This window comes from Hemitrygon akajei, chromosome 1 (genome assembly GCF_048418815.1).
Source record: "Hemitrygon akajei chromosome 1, sHemAka1.3, whole genome shotgun sequence".
Lineage (NCBI taxonomy): Eukaryota > Metazoa > Chordata > Chondrichthyes > Myliobatiformes > Dasyatidae > Hemitrygon > Hemitrygon akajei.
The window spans coordinates 49,378,190-49,400,084 of record NC_133124.1 but is presented as its reverse complement, the minus strand read 5'-3'; the positions used below and the strand labels follow the sequence as shown (position 1 = coordinate 49,400,084).

Here is a 21,895-nt window from a genome sequence, read left to right as displayed (position 1 = left end):
GTGTATATGTAGGAGGGGACTATGTTGAAAAATAATTGTGCCAGGATTTCTAAAATTAACTCCTTCTACCTTAGGCTACGAACTTATCAATCACCCCTCGTAAAACAATTCTTAAACAAAGTAACGTGGAATAACATGGCAAAACATTACATCCAATAATAGATTCAAAATCTCTTCAAAAGTAGTCAGTTTGATTTTCTATCATATTTAATCCTTGATATTTTGTCTTGTACATTTTATCATTCATGTACATCTTAAATACGAAGGTGATACAGCTGGAATCCTTCTCTTCATGAATAAAGGAATTACCCGCACAGATCAGATTACATGACATTGATCCTTTGTTTTATATTGTCGATCTGCCAGAAGTGTGCAAGAAAGCAAAACAATAACACAAATATCAAGCATCGTCTCTCCAGCATTCATATTATATGAATCAGATGACCCAGCTCTGAAGAGGAAGCACAATGGGAAAAATTCATAATAGCTAAAAATCATATTGCTAGCCCTGTCAGTGTGTTAACTGTGTTTATCACAGGCTAGTGGAACCCTAATTTACACAATGCAATTACTCAAGTCTCCGAGAATACTTCAACTATAAAAATGTTTTTGATGAATGGTTTAAGTAGATTGTCTATGGCATGGTATCCTAACGTTTTAGAGCACCAGTGATTGAAAGCTTAGGGTTCAACTCCAGCTGCTGTCTGTAAAGAGTTTGTACATTCTCCCTGTGACTGCATGGGTTTCCTCACGGTGCTCTGCTTTCTTCCCACATTCCAAAGGCATGCAGGTTTGGGTTAATAAGTTGTGAATATGCTATGTTTGTGTTGGAAGTATGGCAACACTTTCAGGCTACCCCCAGCATTTCCTGCTTGATTACTTCAGCTATAAAATTCTTTTTGATGAATGCTTTAACCAGATTGTTTATCTACTTAACAACAACTGTGTTGGTCATTGACACAAATGATGCATCTCACTGTATGTTTCAATGTTCTGATATGCATGATATAAACCTGTTTGCTTTCTTTCTTTCATTTTTTTTTCTTTTTGGGGGAAATATCAAAGATATCCATAGCCTTTTCCTGCAAAATTAATCATATTAGATTTTTCCATGTAAATGTCAAAGTCCAAGTCGAGTTTATTGTTATAAGCACAAGTACATGTGTGCACAGGTGTAATGAAAAACTTGCTTGCAGCTGCATGCACATAGCATCATATAGGCAGTATTCACAAGAAAAACAAAAAAATATATAAAGGCTACACATTTTTTCCAAGAAAAAAACAAAACTAGAACAAAAATGAAGTCCATTTGATAAAAAGTTTGGACAAATTTGTAGCTTTGTTTGACATCAGTCTCACAGAAATGAGTCCTCTTGTTGACCTGTTGGCTGGTATCATGGCTTATATGTCATCATGAAGTAAAGGCAAGAGGAAGAGGAATAACTATGGACAGGTAAACTTGAAAAAAAAGTTCTCCACAGTGCCTACTAGCTGAGGCAGTCAAAGATTTCAGTTCAGTTGAAAAAGATCACAATGTTTTTTGAACTTTGAATCTTCGTGATGCAACATGCTGAAGACAGTGTACATGATGCCTCTACATGAATAGAATCTATACTGTGATTGGGCCACTGGAAGGAGATGACTGAGAGGATCCAGGCAATGATATTCCCTGTAACAGATACCAGGGAAACCCTTCTCTCAATACTGCGACCAGATTTATCTTATTTTTTGGAGTGTCAAAATTATGGTTACAGAGAAAACTGTAGATTTGTGACTCCGTTTTCGACCATCCACTCCCAAGGTCTTGTTACTTTGGTTGGACGTGGCGTTTTGACCTAGTCAGTGAGGAGTGATAGAAGAGTTAGTGAGAGTAGGTGGCTGGGGATAGATTCAAGGGCACTCACATGAAAGTCACGGTCATGGGTGAAAGACCTTTGTGTTTATCAAGGACAGAGAGCCAGTCAAACCCTTTGCATTGATGGGATTGATTTCCTCTGTCCTTGATAGTTTTATCACGTGCCATTGGAATGAGGCATTGGAAGTTTGGGCAGTAGGTGACCTAGTTAGCACAGAAGAAGCCATTCATACAGTTACAGTTATATAAGACCTTGGTTAGACACCACATGGAGTACTGTGTTCAGTTCTGGTCACCTCACGATAGGAAGGATGTTGATACTATAGAGAGAGTACAGAGGGTTTTACAAGGAAGTTGCCTAGATTGGAGAGCATGCCATAAAAATAGATAGAGTGAACTTGGTCTTTTCTCCTTGGAGCGATGGAAGATAAGAGGTGACTTGACAGAGGTGTATAAGATGATGAGAGGCATTGATCATGTGGATAGCCCGAGGCCTCTTCCCAGGGCTGAAATGGCTAACATGAGGGGGCATAGTTTTAAGGTGCTTGGAAGTAGTTACCAAGGGGGATGTCAGATGTAAGTTTTTCACACAGAGTGGAATGCACTGCCAGTGATGGTGGTAGAGGCGGATACAATAGGGTCTTTTAAGAGACTCTTAGATACGTGCTTAGGAAACTAGAGGGCTATGCGGTAGGGAAATTCTAGGCAGTTTCTAGAGTAGGTTACACGGTCGGCACAACATTGTGGGCCGAAGGGCCTGAATGTGCTGTAGATTTCTATGCTCTATGTTCTATGTTCATATCATGACATGGGGAGCTGTTGTGATCCTTGCATTCTTTCCACCATGTTCTGTGCTTTAGTTCATAGGTTTTCTACTGGACCTCTAGCTTCAGCTGCCCGAGCAGTTGTTTCTTTTCGCAGAAGGAATGGTGGAGTTTCCAGTGTAGAATCCTGCAGCAGCCTTTTTTTTTGTGGTTAATTAGTTAATAAATGTAATGGTCATCCCATCTAAACATTCCTGGTTTCTCTTTGTGGCACAGAGGTCAGAGTGCCCACTAATGAAGAAGCATTAAATGCCATGCAGCTATGTAAGGTCTTCAGGCAGCTTTGACTCTCCCTGTTGCCACTGGATCAAAGCCTTGCTCTGTGAAGTATGCGCTGTATACACAAGCAACTCCCGTTCCACGATGTGGTCTGGATCAATGTCCGCAGTGTCAGCTGAACACTGCTCTGCTAGAAGCTCAGATACTTTGACATTGACTTTACTGTCCTAAGTGAGATACAATGGGCAGGGAAAAAACAGCTTAAAACAAAAATAAGTTAGAAACTGTACCACCTACTGGAGCGCAACATTAGAAGAACCACCAAAATGTCCCTTTCTACATCCATCACTATGTCTCTTTGGTCAAAGCAAGAGAAAACCTGCATGAATTGTGTTTTTTTTCCAAGTGTGCTGCCTGTCGGACCAAAGATCTCATCATCTTCTTCGCACCAACTAAGATCTGCTGAATCTACAGTGATTGCTTTGGTTCTGCTAAGAGACCAATACAAATTCATTTCAACATTGCTCAGCTTCCAAGTCATTACATTAACACCAGCAGATATTTCAGGCAGTTCTATAATTGCTTCTTTGAACTTTATTATCCATTTTCTGAATGTGCTTAATAAATATTCCTCTAGAAAGATGTTTGTCTATAAATCTAACTTGGCTTTCAGTGATTTACGGAGGGCAATTATAAGATAATACCTGTGGAATTTTCAGTCCAAACTATAGATCATACAGGCAGAATGAAACAATGCTGTGGAACGCCCATTTTCAAATTTAAAATTACCCCAAAGTACACTCATACTCATCATAAAAGTGTAAAAGTTCATGGAGTCACCTGCACCTAGAGAAATCCCAAGTTTATTGGTGGGTCAAATTCTTCTTCAAAGATACAGAGTCACCAAAGGTCAAACACAAATGATAATATATGGATTCCACTCTATGCCATTGACACAATAAGTGGGATTTATTTTTTGTAACTTTGTCTCTCTGCTGCTTGGGTTTCAGTGTCATTATGTTGTACAGCAGCTCTAACTAGTTATATCATTTTAATATTCCTGAAATATTCTCAAAGCATATTTAAAAGAGGGAAAAAATGGGTAGCTCTTAAAGGTTCAGCTTGCTACAGGCTGTGTTTTTGTGTAAGTTTTCCTTGGTGGCGGTGAACAAAGTGTTCCACTGTGGAGTAAGTTGTATGCCGGCAGACACAGTGTCTGTACAGGGAGTTCCTGTCCCTGGCCCAAACCCACAGACCCTCAGCAATGAAGGACAAGGTCACCCATTGCTTTTTCTGCTTCCCACTGGAGCCCACTTCTTTCTGCTCTGGTGGAATGTGCAAACACATAAAGGGGCACTTTCACATCACAAGCAGGGAGCTCTGATCCAGGACTTCATGAGACAAATAAAAAAAAACTTTTTTTTTCTTTTCAGAAAAACATTTGTAAAACTAACTTCCAAATTTTCTGTCATATGATCATGCAATTTTCTTTCATGTTAAGAATTTGGGGTGACTGTGGTTTATTTATGTTTGAATCATTCCTTGTTTATCCTTTTCCTCAGAGTGTCATTAGTGCTGGAAACCTTCACGTAGTGATTACTGCATTGGGATTATTTTGTGTTTAGTGCAATTCCAAAGAGCTACTGAAAATAGCAAACAGCGTACCTCCCTATACTTCTATGTTCTGACAACACTTCTAAATGTTTTGATCAGAATGCAGAGCTCTTTAACCACATCTCTGTGGTGCTATCTCACACTAGTTCCCTATCAAGTAAAGTCTTAATAGCATAGGCTGCGGAGAAGTAAACAATGTTTAAAAAGCTCACACATTTGTGCTTAATTACTGGAGTAAGTGTGGCTCCAAACAGAATATACAACATCACACTATGATTTCTTACTTCTATCTTCTTTATTTATCCTGCCAAGGCCTCTAGTCACCACCTACAGATTCCTGTCTCACAAGCCAGCTTTTCTGCTGCACAGCTAGTGCAGGCTTCAAGGATTTCAAGAAACAACTGACAATAATTTATCCAAGATTTGCACTCTTCATAATTAATGAAAGGAAACAGACTGAGGACCTCCACTGGTCGAGGTTGACCATGCTGTCTATGTGATACGCAAGCCAGGGCAGTACGATATGGAGAGCAAGCTGTTGCCCATGCAGCAGGCTCCCCTTCTTCAAACAGCCAGTGAATCCAAAGGGGCGGCAGAAACCAAGACAGCTTAGCCCCAGCGGCATCACAGGAGTTGCCAGTCAGCATTGAGCTCAACGTAGGACTGCCTTAGGGACTCCAGCTCTGAATATTTCCTCAGGGTTTACTCCCAAAGCCTTCCCCATGAGTGGGTATAGCCACAAGGCAGTGGAGGTTTGGCGTCAGAGTTTTCCTTCTCCTAGATGAGCTGCCAACCACGGCTGATGAGCCCCATCTGCCTGAAGTGTCTGGTTTGAAGGCACCAGTAACACACCTTTGCCCCTTCCCTATCAGTAGAAATGGTTCTATCGGGCTTATTAACTGAGCCACGTGTGAAGACCAAGAGTTGAACTTGGTTGTTCGAGGCTATTTGAGACATACAGTATTGGGAGCTTATCCCCACTACTTTCCCCAGCTATGACTACCTTAAGGAACCAAAAGGAAACAGATTGGATATGGAAAAGTAAAAAGAGGGGAAAGAAGGCAAATGTTGGAAATGTGAAATAAAAATATAGAAGCTGCAAATGCACAGAAAATCAGATAACATTCATAACTTGAAAAATAGATTTTCAGATATATTGAAGAAATTTATTGTATTACTGACAATTTTTAATTTTTTTAATTTCTAATCAAGGAACAGATATTATTAATGGTAGGGTATATATATAAATAAATTTCAGGATCCAGGGTTTCAGACAAGTCCTTTTCTTGTTTGTAATTGCCCTTGTGAGGGTGGTGGTGAGCTCCCCTTGTGAGGGTAATGTCTTCTGGTGAAAACTGTTCTTTTGGGTGGGATGTTGGTGGATTCAGACCCAGTGATTGTCTGCCCTGTTGGGTGCGGTATTTCATTTATTTTAATATGGTTAATGGATTTATTGAGTATGCCTGCAAGAAAATGAATCTCTGGGTTGTATATGGTGCCATATATGGACTTTGATAATAAATTGACTTGAACTTTGAAGATGAAAGAGCAGCAGGTTAACTCCAGATGAAGATAGAATACAACGTGGAAGAGAACCTGCAAGTGATGGTGTTCTCATTTGTCTTCTACATTGCCCTTCTTGGTGGTGGAAGTTCTTGGTTCGGGAAGTGCCATCAGAATAGCCATGGTGAGTCACTACAGTGTATTATATAGAGTGAAGTGACTGTGAACTAGCTGTAAAGAGGATGAATGTATAGAGTGGCCTGTGCTGAGCTTATACATTGGACTGCCTGGTCCTCGATTTCTTCAGAGATGTTAATGTTGCAGGATACCCATTCTTTGGCCTACTCTTGTAGATATATATTAATGTGGCTGGTGGATTCAAATTTATGGTCAATGGTGACTGCCCGGTGATTGGGCAATGGTAATAACATTGAATGTCATGGAGAAGGTGGTTATCTCTTGTTGGAAATCTTTATTACATTTCACTTTTATAGCATGGATATCACCTGCCACATATGAGCCCTTATCTGAATGTTGGTCAGGTCTTGCTGAATATAGGCACGGTTTATCATTTGCTAAGTAGTTGAAAACATTGCACCATCATCTGCGAACATTTCCACCTTTGACCTTATGTTGGAAGGAACGTCATGATGAAGTAGCTGTAGAATTCCTGCTATGATGTCCCATGATTGGAATGATTGAATTTTGACAACCATAGCCATCTTCCTTTGTGTGAGGTATGACCCTGACCACTAGCGCAGTTTCCCTTTCATGCTCATTGACTTCAGAGTTTCCAGGATCTCCATGTCTGCTGATGCCCAGTATTCCTTCTCCATTCCTTCTCCATACTTACAATGGCAGACAATGGCTTTCATCCCAGAGACAATGCGAGAGAATGTAAGATCTGGGTGGTCTATCAACATGTGAAGCAAGGACTGGCCAGGATACAGACTTGAATTCCATGGCTCATTGCTGAGTAGTCATATCTCTGCCTCAGTCTGCCAACAGCAGCCCTCCCACACCAGGACATGGGTGACTCATTGCTGAAGACTGCAGTGGAAGGCAAAAATTTATACCAGGGTGTTAGTATGCAGCACATAACAGTAGAGCGGGCAGGGATTGAAGCCATGCTCTCGATGGAACATTTCCATCAGCCATGCATCTCGTACCCTGTTTCCAGGCAACACGTCCTGAGCACTGAGGTACTAATGTAATATCTCTGCACATCACTGTCTGCTTAGAGGAAAACAGACGGAGCCCATTCACGCTTTCAAAAGCTTTTGCTATCAGCTAATCATTGGTGAAATGTCTGTCACTGAAGAGTTGATGGCCTAGATATTATGCCTTGTAGGCATTAAAATGGGATGTGCATGCCACTGTCCGACAGGGAGTCAGAGGAGTGGTTTTGTGTATTCACAGTGTGCACATTGTTCATGTATCAATGATGTGACCTGAAGGACTGTTGTACAGTTCAGCATAATTTGAGGAGCTGTGTGCGTAGTGCAATGTCCTGCTGTGATTGGACTTCCTAAACCTGTCATTCACAATAGGATCTGTTTCTGAAAACATTGGGTTGTCTTCTGGTGACCCAGTGTTAAGGCTATTAGAATAGGCATTCTCTCAACTACTCACCTTAGCTAAAGTAGGAAAGGGACTGGAGAGTTTTGGTTCTTTGCAATTTTTATTGTAAGTTACTAGGTTACAAGGATGATTCGGGGAATGAAGGGGTTAGCATATGAGGAACATTTGGCAGCTTTGGGCCTGTATTCACTGGAATTTAGAAGAATGCGGGGGGATCTCATTGAAACCTACTGAATGTTGAAAGGATGAGATAGTGCGAATGTGGAGAGGATGTTTCCTATGGTGGGGGTATCCAGAACAAGAGGGCACAGCCTCAAAATTGAGGGGTGACCCTTTAGAACAGAGGGAATGTTTTTAGCCAGAGAATAGTGAATCTGTGGAATGCTCTGTCACAGACTGCCGTGAAGGCCAGATCCGTGCGTATATTTAAGGTGGGAGTTGATCGTTTCCTGATCGGTCACGGCGTCAAAGGATATGGCAAGGTGGCAGGTGTATGGGGTTGAGTGGGATCTGGGATTAGCCATGATGCAATAGTGGAGCAGACTTGATGGCTGAATGGCCTAATTCCTTGCTTATCTTCATTCCCAAAAAAAACCAAAAAAAAACTTTGGGTTGTTTTTGAAGATAACTGCATTCTTTCTTAGTTGGGAAATACACTTCAGTGTTATCCTCTAGTTACATACAATATGTTGTAATCGCACGGAATTCTAGCTTTAACATCAAGCATTCCTCCGTGTCCCTCAGCCCCTTCAGTAGAGCACATTTTTGTAAAAAAACAGCTTGAAGCCAGTTGCATAACAAACAAGAATATAAAGCTAATGATTGCTGACAGCATTTTAGGGTCCAAAAGACAGGCACGGTCATTTGGATTGTAATCTCCCTTGAATAGTAGAAATGGATTACCCAAGTTAATCACTCTCAACAACTGGTTAGTCTATAGATAGTGGCAATAAAGTCTACACGAGTTACTAATCTGCATCTATACCTAGGCAGGAAAGATATTTTGTACCTTACAATAATATAAACACTATAATAACATTAGTATTACAATAACAAAGTTTTTTTAAGAGAAGGGAAGAGTAGTACTGAAATCCGAACATTGCTGAAAACTGCTGAATCCATAACATAAGAAAACTGCTGAATCCAGCTCTGCAACTTTGTGGCTACTTAAGGGTTGAGAAATTAATGCAAAAAATAAAACACAGCATTAATAAGTCCTTGTGTTTTTCTGCAATGGCTCTTCTAAAACATACAGTTTGAATAAAATCTTTTCTGTAAGCATTTTCTCTCATTTTGTGTAAATTGTTTACTTGGCTATTTGGAAAAGGAAAGAACAATATTATTAGCAAGTGGAACAGCAAACTAAAGTAACAGATACTGAAAAGGTAAAATTAAAATCCAAGCACTAAATAATCATTTTTGGTATACTGCATATCAATGTTTAAACACCGGCTATATTTTGTATCATTGAATTATTTTTTTCTTTTCTTTGTGTAGTTGATCTTTTACATAATATTTCCTGATACTCTGATTCATTAGCAATTCCATAATCGGTTGATTAAAATAAACTTTACTTATCTTTGCTTATTTTATGCAGAAGGGAATTGAAGATGAACAATAGGCTGTTCAAGTGATCATGCAGTTACAAGAAAGCATATGAGGCTAGGAACATTTTTTTTCTCGAGTCAGCTGATTTAAAAAACATCTATTGCTTAATATGAAAAATATGTAGAAGCAACAGCTCTAAGCTCACCAACAAAGGAAAATGTCTACTCTGAATAGTCATTATCTTTAATTGGATTGGATTTAATTTATTATTTGAGCATACCACTCCTCTTTCTGAACTGCCTTCACTCTTATATCTTTGTACATACCTGTGACACGCTATCCGAGGTTACATAAATTCTTCTAATCTTGAACCATCATTGCAACTAAGCTAGTGAGTTAGACCTTAATGCATTTGAATGGGCATTATACAAATGTATATGGTGAAGGGTCTTGGCCTGAAATGTCAACTCTTTATTCCTCTCCATAGATGCAGCCTGACCTGAGGAAATTGGAGGTCTATGAGCTAGTCCTCATCAGAGGATCAGAAATGGAGAGGGTCAGCAACTTTAAATCCCTCAGTGTCATTATTTCAGAGGATCTATCCTGGGCCCAGCGTGTAAGTGCAATTATGAAGAAAGCATGGCAGCGCCTCTACTTCCTTAGAAGTTTGTGAAGGTTTGGCATGTCATCTAAAATTCTGACAAACTTCTATAGACTTGTGGTGAAGAGTAAATTCACTGGTTGCATCACAGCCTGGTATGGAAACACCAATGCCCTCGAACAGAAAATCGTACAAATGGTTCTGAATACGGCCCAGTCCATTACGGGTAAAGACCTCTCCACTACTGAGCACATTTTCATGGTGTGCTGTCACAGGAAGGTAGCATACATCATCAGGGGACACCCACCCCAGATCATGCTCTCATCTCACTGCTCCCATCAGGAAGAAGGCACAGGAGCATCATGACCCATTGGTTCAGGAACAGTTATTCCCCCCTCAACTATCAAGCTATTGCAGTTACTTGGAAATCGGATTCATACTTAAGTATAGATCATTGGAAGAATGAAATTTCCAGCTGTATTCCACTTGAAAAAATTACTTATAATTTAAGAGATAAATATGAAACATTTTTGAAAATTTGGCGCCCTTATTTACAAAAGACAGGATTAAATATATAGGTGCTCCGAAGATAAAATAATTGGTTATTTGGGGAAAGAAATAAATATTTATACGAAAGTTATTACGAACTCTTTGGAGCATGTGGGGATCTTCCGATATCCAGGCACTCTCTCTTTCTTTCTATTTTTTTCTTTTTCTTTTTCTTTTTTTCTATAGGGATGTTAGGGGAGAGGGGCTAAGGGGAGGGGGAAGGGTATATATTTTTTTCTTTCTGTAATCATTTGAAAACTCAATAAAAAAAGTTTTTTTTAAAAACTATCATGCTTTTGAACCAGAGGAGATAACCACTCAGCTTCACTTGTCCCATCACTGAACTATTCCCACCACCTATCAACTCACTTTCAAGGTCACTTCATCTCATGTTCTTGATACTTATTGTTTATGTATTTATTATTAATTATTTTTTCTTTGGTATTTGCACAATTTGTTGTTTCCACACTGGTTGTTTGTCTGCTGTTGGGTGTGGTCTGTCATTGATTCTATTATAGTTCTCGGGTTTACTACGTATGTTTGCGAAAAAAAAAAGAACGTCAGGTTTCTATATAGTGACAAATACGTACATTGAAAATAAATTTACTTTGAACTTTGAGCTTTGACCAGCTGAAATCCTCCAGCATGTTGTGTATGTTATTCTGGATTTCCAGCATCTGTAGAATCTCTTGTGTTTAATATACATCGAAACTTGATTTGCTGTAAAAACTACCTGATTTTCAGACTTCTGATTACAATAATTTTCTGCTGACATTTGTGTAGTTTGCTTCTCAACTATTATGTAATATGATGCAAAAGCCAGTCCTCATATGTTGGAGACTTCACATCCCAAGACAACACACTCTTTACTCTCTTGCATATGCTCTTAGAGAAATCTTTTTATATGCTAGATTTTAACATTGTCCTTATATAATCTAGTACAGAGAAACATAAAGGAGAACCAAGTCCAATGCAAAAAAAGCATAAAAATTTAATAGCCATTTATCTCTTCAAGTACTCAGTTTTGTTTGCAGCTTCCATGTATTTTGCTGAACAATGTATACAGTAATTTCTATGCATAGTATTTACAAATTCCTCCTTGGGAATTTCTGCTTTGTGTTTTAATATTTGAATTGTAATTGGATATCTTACATGAAGAATAATTGCTCTTTTAATTGAGTGGGGATTGTTGTTCCAAGCTGAGAGGCCTGTCAGAGAAAGTGACTTAACTTTGAGGAGCTAATTATTCCTGTAAAACATCAGAAAATTTTACATTTGTTTTGTTGTATTGTGTACTACCTTTGTGCTTGTCTCCTGGAGTAGGGCACTCATCTCTTTAGGCTGGGTCTGCCATTTAGTGAGATCATGGCTGATCTGACTGTAACTTCAATGCCCTGATCCAGTTCAGAATCAGGTTTATTTTCACCGGCATGTGACGTGAAATTTGTTAACTTAGCAGCAGCAGTTCAATGCAATACATAATATAGAAGAAAAAAACCGAAATTAAATAATTATACTAAATAAGTTGATCAATACATTATATGTATATTGAATAGATTAAAAATCATGCAAAAAACAGAAATAATATATGTTAAAAAAAGTGAGGTAGTGTTCAAAGGTTCAATGTCCATTTAGGAATTGGATGGAAGAGGGACAGGAGCTGTTCCTGAAATGCGAGTGTATGCTTTCAGGCTTCTGTACCTCCTACCTGATGGTAACAGTAAGAAAAGGGCATGCTCTGGGTGCTAGAGGTCATTAATAATGGATGCTACCTTTCAGAGGCACTGCTCCTTGAAGATGTCCTGGATATGATGTAGGCTATTACCAAAGATGGAACCAACTAAATTTACAACCCTCTGCAGCTTCTTTCGGCCCTGTGCAGTTATCCCCCCCCCCCCCCCGCCCCCCATACTAGACAGAGATGCAGCTTTTTAGAACACTCTCCATGGTACATCTATAGAAGTTTTTGAGTGTACTTGTTGACAAACCAAATCTCTTCAAGCCCCTAATGAAATATAGCTGCTGTCTTGCCTTCTTGTCTTGCAGGTTAGATCCTCAGAGATCTTGACACCCATGAACTTGAAACTATCACTCTCTCCACTTCTGATCCCTCTATGAGGATTGGTATGTGTTCCTTCATCTTACCTTTCTGGAAGTCCACAATCAGCTCTTTTATCTTACTGACATTGAGTGCCAGGTTGTTGCTGTGGCACCACTCCACTAGTTGGCATATCTCACTCCTGTACGCCCTCTCGTCACCACCTGAGATTCTACCAACAATGGTTGTAGCATCAACAAATTTATAGATGGTATTTGGGCTATGCCTAGCCACACAGCCATGGATATATAGAGAGTAGAGCAGTGGGCTAAGCACACACCCCTGAGGTGCCCCAGTGTTGATCGTCAGCGAGGAGGAGATGTTATCACCAATCTGCACAGATTGTGGTCTTCTGTTTAGGAAGTCGAGGATCCAATTGCAGAGGGATCCTATAAAACCTATTATAACTTTTTGCCATTTTTGATTATCATGTATCCTATAACTTTGTCTTATAAATCTTCAAAGTCTATTTCAATCACTCTTGAGGAAGTGAGTTCAGAGACTCACATTCCTTGTGACAGCATCTGAGGCAGTACCTTCAATTCCCCAACAACTGGAAAATTCCTTCTGCATCCATTCTGTCAAGGCTCCTCTGATTTTTATATGTAACATCAAACCCCTCTCATTGCTGAAGTCCAACCAATACAATCTTTCCTCACAAAATAAACTATCCATTTCATAAGCTTGTCTAGTTAAGTTCAAAGGTCAAAGTAAATTTGTTATCAAAGTGCATATACGTTACTATATGCTACAGGGGTGGACAACCTTTTACATTCCATGTGTCACTTATATAGACATATTTAGCATTTTTACATGATATATTGATTTAATATAAAAACAAGATAAACATTACTTACCTTAATGAGACTTTTAACAAATATATTTTGTCTTCTTTTGATTTCTTCCTTTTTCTTAATCACATATTCTTTCCGTAACTCAGACCCAAGCACTAGCTTCAGTTTTCCTTCTATTTCAGTATGATGTTGTGTTTTATAGCGTCTATTAAGATCATGTCTTCTATTATGTGAGAAAGTGTTTTCACAAACAATGCACAATGGTTTTCCTGACGGACCCGCTATAAATAAGAACTCATTTTCCCACTGTTCATTGAATTCACGCTTACTATCACTTTCTGCTTTTCTTTTGCTCATTTTCTTTTGCACTGTGATGGGTAACTGAATGTAAAAACAAGGCTTAATTTTTGAAAAAGTACAAAACTGCAAACGTTCACAAAGGACGAACAAAGCACAACTCTGTAGCGCACGAGTGTCAATTGTAAACTGACTGGCAAAGACCTGCGACGCACCGCTGGTGCAGACGCCTGGTGCCTCAGGATCAAACAAGTATCAAACGTGTATTGAACAGTTATGGAACAACTGCAGAACAAAAGTCCTTCTTTCCTAGTTTGACTCATTGTACATTTTTAAAATTGAAAACAGATTAATGTGAAAGAAGGTAACATTCACCAGAAGATGTGCATGAAATAATAAAATCACCAAAAATAATTGTTCTCATTCTCAGTAAATTCTCAGTAAAGCCCAGTTCTAGTTCTAAGCTACTTGAATTCCTGTTACAGATTTTTTTCTACAAATCGGTTTTTGGTTAACACTTTTTGCATTGAGTAGGCTTACTTTTTTATTATTATCACCGGGGTACAATGCGCCACTTCTAATCATCCAATGTGCCATTTTTGGCACATGCGCCATAGGTTGGCCATCCCTGACATACAACCTTGAGATAAATTTTCTTTCAGGCATTTATATGAAAAAAAGAAATGCAATAGATTTTTACAAAGAACTACTCATAAACCAAGACTGACAAACACCAATGCAAAAGAAGACAACTGTCCAAATAAAAATAAAACTGAGGACATGAGATGCAAAGTGTCCTTCAAAGTGAGTGTGCAGGTTGCAGAATCAGATTAGCGTAGTTGTGAATGAAGTTATTCATGCTGGTTCACAAGCCTGATGGTTGTAGGGTAATAACTATTCCTCGGCCTGGTGGTGTGGGACCAAAGGCTTCTGTACCTCCTGCCCGATGGTAGAGGAGAGGAGAGGGAATGGTTGGATGAATACTGCTTTCTTGTGGCTGTGCTCCACTTAAATGTATTCAGTGATGAGGCTGGCTTCATCTGTGATGGATTGGGCTCTATTCAGCACTTTCTGTAGGCTTTTCTATTCCTGGACACCTCTGAAAGTTTTCCAATGCATTAACATCCTTCCTCAAATAAGGAGACCAATTGTATGTTGGCTTCTCCTTGGATAACATGGTTTTACGAACACAGTACTGGAATAGGATGACTGTCATGGATGTAAATGACTTTCATTCTTGGAGATATGTATATAACTGTCTTTCTCCTGCCCATTAGTACACATAGACTGAATCACTTCTGACCCTCGAGATTCTTCCCTATCAAAGTCATTCCTCTGGCTCAAATGTCTGACTGCTGTTCTCTGAATCCAGCACCCTTGCCCCATGCCAAAAAGGTAGTTTTAATCCACTCTATCCCTTTTGTTCAATGTGTACAAGTGAGGTTTTCAACTAAAGCCCATGACTAAGCCAATGTTGTACCCATCTAACATGCCCTTTATTGTGCTCTAGAGTTTATAGGACATTAACCAGATTCACTTTACTTTTCTGAAACAACTAGGGCATCTTATTGGCAAAGTAATGCGGGGTTAATCCTGTGTTAAGATTTATTCCTCAAATATCAACACAAGAAAATTATTTATTCACCACCAATAGTTTTATGGGATTTTTGCTATGTGCAAACCAGCTGTTGCATATCCTACATTAAACCAAGCATGTCATTGGCGATAAACTTCATGGACAGTTTGAAGTTCAGAAGGGTCCTACATAAGTGTCAGTTGTCCTTTCAATTCCTGAGCTCACATAAGCCTACACTGGACACTGCTTTAAAGGAATATCAATATTTATTGTAAATATCTATGACATTATTCCATACTTTCCCAATACTGGGTGTGTTTGATGTATCTGTTGACATTGACTTTTACATTTGCAGCTGGATGTCTTCAAAATATGCAATGAGTGCAGATTGTCATCGTCCGTTGCTCACAACATAAACAGAGATGAGGATGCCATTTAGCTGAGATGCATTCATCAGCTAAGGCCTTGCACCACTATCACAGTGATCACCAAGGTTCACTTTATCCACCACCTCTCAACTTCACCTTGATCTCTATTCCAAGCTTTAATCACTCCTTGCATGGAGCAGGGTTTCAGGACCTGTGCCTTTGTTCTACTTTCTTACACATATTTAGATTTAATGTTATTTAGTTTCTATTCTGAAGGGAATAAAATGCCCTTTACTTTGTATTATCACAGTCAATGACGAAAGATAAATACCCTGCTTTTGAAGCATCACCTCTGGTGTCGGTACCAGAGAAATAGTATTGTTCTGGAGAAGATGGTCATTGCTCTATAAGCACATTATTGTTACATTCAAATCATATTTCTTAAAATATCTGAGAAAAGAGTTGAAAGAATTGCAAGAAGGGGTTGTTTGATGCTAATGTAGAAAATGAATGGGAAGATCCCATGGAATATCAAACATGTATGAAATTAATACACTGAGATGTGTAACATTCCTATCTAATCAAAGAAATGTTGTCCACAACTTATAGTGGGGAGTTGCATACAATTTGCATTTCAATCATTATGAAGTATCAAGAAATGTCAGCAATATTTTAGAGACCACAGCTGGGTTTCCTCAGCAAAAGAAAATAAAACAGAATGAGTTTGTATTCATTTTGTTGGAGGTCAGTAATATATCTCCTCTACTTCTGAAAAAAAAAACTAGCAGAGTGTTTAAGACAAGTGAAAAATGAGATTTTTCCCTCAAATTAAACTCTGGGTGAATAACAATAATTTGTATTTAATAAGCATATGTAACAGATGAAAATTCCGATGTACTTTATGAAAGTGCAATAATATAGAAGATACGACCACTAAAGAAGGAAACCAGGACTTGCTAAGAGTGATGGGTTCTAGGACAGAGCTTATTTGAAAGAAAGATGATGAAGTCGAGAGGATTAGTGAGAATATTCCAGAGGTTATGGTTAGCATAAAACATAGAACAGTATTCAGATTCAGATTGGCCCTTTATCCCACAATGTTGTGTCTCCATGATCAATCTAGCCCTTTCCTCCTACATAGCCCATGACCTTTCATTCAGGCATTTACCAACTCTGACATCTCCCCTGAGATTTCCTCCACTTGTCTTAAAAGGATATCCTCTGTTATATATCATTACTGCCCTGGGGAAAAAATGTTTATGCCTCTTATAATCTGTCAAGTCACCTCTCATCCTCCTTTGCTCCAAGGAGAAAAATCCCTAGCTTGCTTGCTTAACTTTTCCTCATAAGATATGATTCTTAATCCAGACTGCATCCCGGTAGATTTCCTCTGCATCTTCTTTCATCCTTTCAATATTGAGAAATGACCAGAATTGAACAAGATACTCCAAGTGTGAGCTAACCAGAGTTTTACAGCGCTGCAACATTATGATACAGTGCTTGAACTCAATCCCTTGAAGGTCAACACACCATACGCCTTGTGCATTAACTTTGAGGGATCTATGGACAGACTCCAAGATTCTTCTGTTCCTCCACACTGCTAAGAATCGTGCCATTAACCTTGTTCACTTCACACATTTCCAGATTGAACTCTATCTGCCACTTCTCAATCCAGCTCTGCATCCCGTCTAAAACAGGATGAAACAACTAATTACATTGCTATTAATTGATAAATGGAAAAATCGGAAATTGCACAATAAAATAAAATAAAATTCATCTGGACATTTTCAACTTGACTGACAAAAACTGGGAACCCAGTGAAAAACTCAAGTAATTTCAACAAGTTATTCCTCAGCATTAAGTAGCCAAAGTTAGAAGAAGAAATTCTGTAAAAGTTTAAGCGGATCCATGCTCATCAAGTCAAAAATAAATGAAAGTCTGAGGAAGAAAAAAGATGGAGTATTCTTTATGATTGCCTGTGCTTTTTGGAGCTGTCAAAACTAATCAAATGTCCTTTGCAGCTATCAATGCAAAAATCACCTTCATCAAAAATAGAAGATTCCCCACTTTACCAGCAGAGTTACTCCTACTTTGACAATGCAACAGGGCAAAGTATCTCATGTGATCTATCTCAGCAGTGGCAGCCTATAAGAAACTGAAGACAAGGTTTATGAGAGTGACAAGTTTTTGCCTTCCACTTTCAGGAGAGTGCTTGCACTTGTGTTTATTTGCTTCCAGGGGTTTGTGAAGTGACAAACTATTTTAAAAAATGCTCTCAAAGGGAAATTAGGGTCTGAGAAATTAATGGGAGATGGGGAAGATTCTGGATATACAGTGGAGTAACACCATGAAGGAACTTGAATATGAGATTGGTATTGTTGAACTGAGAATCAAGTCTGTCTGCAGGCACAGGGAAATGGTGGTGAGACAAGGAACATAGATAGATAGATAGATAGATACTTTATTCATCCCCCATGGGGAAATTCAACTTTTTTTCCAATGTCCCATACACTTGTTGTAGCAAAACTAATAACATACAATACTTAACTCAGTAAAAAATATGATATGCATCTAAATCACTATCTCAAAAACATTAATAATAGCTTTTAAAGTTCTTAAGTCCTGGCGGTTGAATTGTAAAGCCTAATGGCATTGGGGAGTATTGACCTCTTCATCCTGTCTGAGGAGCATTGCATCGATAGTAACCTGTCGCTGAAACTGCTTCTCTGTCATGGACGTAATGAGATGATTGGTGGCAAAGATATGAGGTTTTCCTTCTTTTCCAGTATGATCCAATGGTAATCTCTGGTTCTGGCTGAGGACCAACAATGTTTCATCTTGCTAACTCAGCTGTAACCCCTGGTACTCAAAGCCGGTGCAACTTGAAGTTAGGAGAATGAATTCAAGAGCATCACTGTAGAGAACAGCCAGCATACAGTGGGAATGGAAGCACCAAAAGTGTAAATGTACAACAGAGTGTGCCAATAGCTGTAAAAGTGCTGCCTTATAAGGACCTATGTAATGTGCTGGCGACTTAGGAAATAAGTGTTTCCACAGGAATAAAGTTGTAGTGGTGAAGAGCTCAGAAATGGGCTCTCAATCCAGGAACCATTTTGTATTTTCCCAATTCAATTCAATGCTTGAAGAAGAAAAAATAATTAAAACCCAATGAACCCTGATGGGCTAGTTTTATGGATTGAGCTGAAACATAGGACCTTGAGCATAGACTGGAGCAAGCTCTTATAAGGTAATGAGACTGTAAGATGTAGGAGCAGAATTAGGCCATTTATCCCATTGAGTCTGCTCTGTCATTTCATCATGACTGATCCAACTTTCCTCTCAGGCCCAATCTCCCGCTTTCTCCCCATATCAGTTCATGCCCAGGCCAATCAAGAATCTATCAATCTCTGCCTTAAGTATACATAAAACTTGGAATCCACAGATGGCTGTGGCTAAAGAAGTTCCTCTTCATCTCCATTCTAAAAGGAAGTTCCTCAGTTCTGAGGCTGTGGTCTCAGACTCTCCCACCATGGGAAACATTCTCTCCACATCCACTTGAACAAGGCTTTTCACCATTCGATAGGTTTCAATGGGGTCATCCCTCACTCTTCTGAATTTCAGTGAATACAGGTCCAAAGCCATCAAACACTCTTCATAAGACAAGCCATTCAATCCTGGAATTATTAAGGACTTCTAGCACCCTAGGCATGCCCTTTTCTCACTGTTACCATCAGGTAGGAGATACGCAAGTCTGAAGGTACACGCTGGAGATTCAGGAACAGCTTTTTCTCCTCTGCCATCCGATTCCTAAATGGGCATTGAACCTTTGAACACTACCTCACTTTTTAACATATATTATTTCTGTTTGTTGCACGATTTTTAATCCATTCAATATATGCATACTGTAATTGATTACTTATTTATTTATTATTTATTTGCTTGTTCTATACCATGTATTGCATTGAACTGCTGCTGCTAAGTTAACAACTTTCATGACACATGCCGGTGATAATAAACCTGATTCTGATTCTGATTCCAAAAATCTTATACCTTCCCTCTAGCACCAACTCCATAGCCACATATTAAACTGTATTATCTTCCCGTTCTGGTGGCACAGGTAGCAATCCTGAGATCACAACCCCAGAGGTCCAGCCCTTTAATTCAGCTCCTAACTCCCTGAACATGCTATGAAGAACCTCGTCACTCGTCCTACCCATGTCATTGGTACTTGCATGGACCACGACCTTTGGCTGTTCAGCTCCCACTTAAGAATGCTGAGGACTCAATCCAAGATATCCTGGACTCTGGTGCCTGGGAGGCAACATACTATCTGGGAATCTCGTTCTCACTCACAGAAACTCCTGTCTGTCCCCTAACTAATAAATCCCCTAGCACCACAGCATGCCTCTTCTCCCCATTTCCCCTTCTGAGTCACAGGGGCAGACTCAGTGCCAGAGCCCTGACCACTGTGGCTTTCCTCTTTTAGATGATCCCTCCCCCACCCCCCGGAAGTTGTTAAGTGGGATGGCCACAGGGTTACTCTGCACTGGCTCCTTAACTACTTTCCCCTTCCTGACTGTCACCCAGTTTCCTGTGTCCTGCACCTTGGGGGTAACTAAATCTCTATATGTTCTATCTATCACCCCTTCAGCCTCCCAAATGATCCGGAGTTCATCCATTTCCAGTTCCAGCTCCTTAATGCAGCTGGACACACTTCTCGCAGTTGCAGTCGTCAACTGCCTCCCCACATCCCACAAGAGGACCAGTTCATAATTCTGCCTGTCATCCCTACTGTCCTAGCGGAGCAGATATAATGAAGAGAAAAAAAAACTTGAGCTTTTCATTTCTTTCCTTTCTCTGAGTGAAGCCTTTCTTTGCTGAAGCCTCGGAGAGCCAAAGCCTTAAGGTCGCCACTCTGACTGTCCACTGCAACGATGGTCACTGTGCTTGCCCCTGCTTTCCTTTACTTTGCTCTTATCAATCAATCCCAAACGGCGACTGGTTGCTGGTCAAAGCTCTATTACGCTGTCACGACCCTTTTATCCTCGGTCAGTGGATCTGATTGAAGTCTCCTCCTCTCCAAACTGCCAGTGTCCGGAGGTCTTCTACTACAGTGGCTGCTGGCCCCGTCTGTGTTGGCGGACTCCTCGGTGGGACACAGTTTACCCAGCAAGTCTACCCATGAGCAGCACACAACACAAAATGCTGGAGGAACTCAGCAGGCCAGGCAGAGTCCAGGAAAAGAGTAGAGTTGACGATTCGGGCCGAAACCCTTCTGCAGGACCTACCCACTAAATGGATGCCAGGTATAAGTCTCGTGACTGCAATGTGTAGAAGTGGCTGCCAGGAATAGTTACGTCGTGAATATTTTAAATGTTGCTTTATTTATTATAACATCTTTCATAAAAACTTAATTCAAATGACAGCTCTGGGGGCCAGGGAGAAAGAGGGCCAGAGGGTGGGACCTTTCTGACTGCTAAGGTCATTTATGCATCCAGTCACTTGCACTTGGAGATATAGGCTGTGATATGCCACGCTCCACTGCATTGTACTGCTGGTGAATTGTAAACTGAAAAACAGGTCAGTGATAATATGCAGCCCAAAGCTGGAAGGAACGTTATGCTGGGCAAGTGCGCTGTGCAATTTGCACTACGCTGGCAGAAAATCTGCCTGCAAAAGTTGAAGAAGATGGAATATCGGAAACAGGGTGTACCAATTATGGCTAAGTGTGGGCCAGTGGGACCAGTTTATTTGATAATCTTAGTTGGCATGGACCAGATGGGTCAAGGAACCACTGCTATACTTCCCACCCCCTGCTTACGATCTGTAATTAACAAACTCGATTTAACAATTGACCAAGCTGCCTTTGCTGCATCTGGAGATCACATCTAATGTTCTCTCATTCTTCGCATGAAATATTTTCTAGCTCTTCTTGTGAAAAATCGGGCTCTAATTTGTAGCTAATCATCCCATTCCAGATACCAAACAGCTGAAGGAATCTCTCTCTATCTACCTGTTTTCCCCGTTAATATCATGCAAACTTAAAATATACTAATATTCAAAACTTCAGGAGTGCTTAAATAAGTTGATTATATGTAGTTTGACTTAATTGTGTCTGTGAAAGCTACGGAAATAATGCCAGTCACAGCAGGGTGACTCACAGCAGGAGGTGACCCTTGAACTTCCAGAGTGACAGGAAATAAACTGAAAATGATTATCATGGTTAAGATCTTGATTTCAGACCAAAGAATTTCTAAGCTACAGTTACATATCTTTTAGAGCCATATATTTGTCTACATTGAAATCAACTTGGAAAGTTTTACACGTGTTTAATATATTAATATATCTTACTATGTTGATAGCTCTCTCTATTTTTAAGGTGTCGTCTATATTTTACCAATGCACATTATATGTATTTATATCGCACATTATTTTAATTTAAAACTAATAATTGATCATTTTAATTAT

The 21,895-nt window shown here is 39.6% G+C and overlaps 1 long non-coding RNA gene across 1 annotated transcript; it reads left to right on the top strand.

The window, feature by feature from the left end:
• The first annotated feature begins 4,795 nt into the window (after positions 1 to 4,795).
• LOC140730965 (uncharacterized) lies at positions 4,796 to 20,727 on the top strand. Its single transcript, XR_012099712.1, has 4 exons — positions 4,796 to 5,169; positions 6,053 to 6,199; positions 9,632 to 9,760; positions 20,519 to 20,727. It is a non-coding gene; the product is annotated as an uncharacterized lncRNA (long non-coding RNA).
• The last annotated feature ends 1,168 nt before the right edge of the window (positions 20,728 to 21,895 follow it).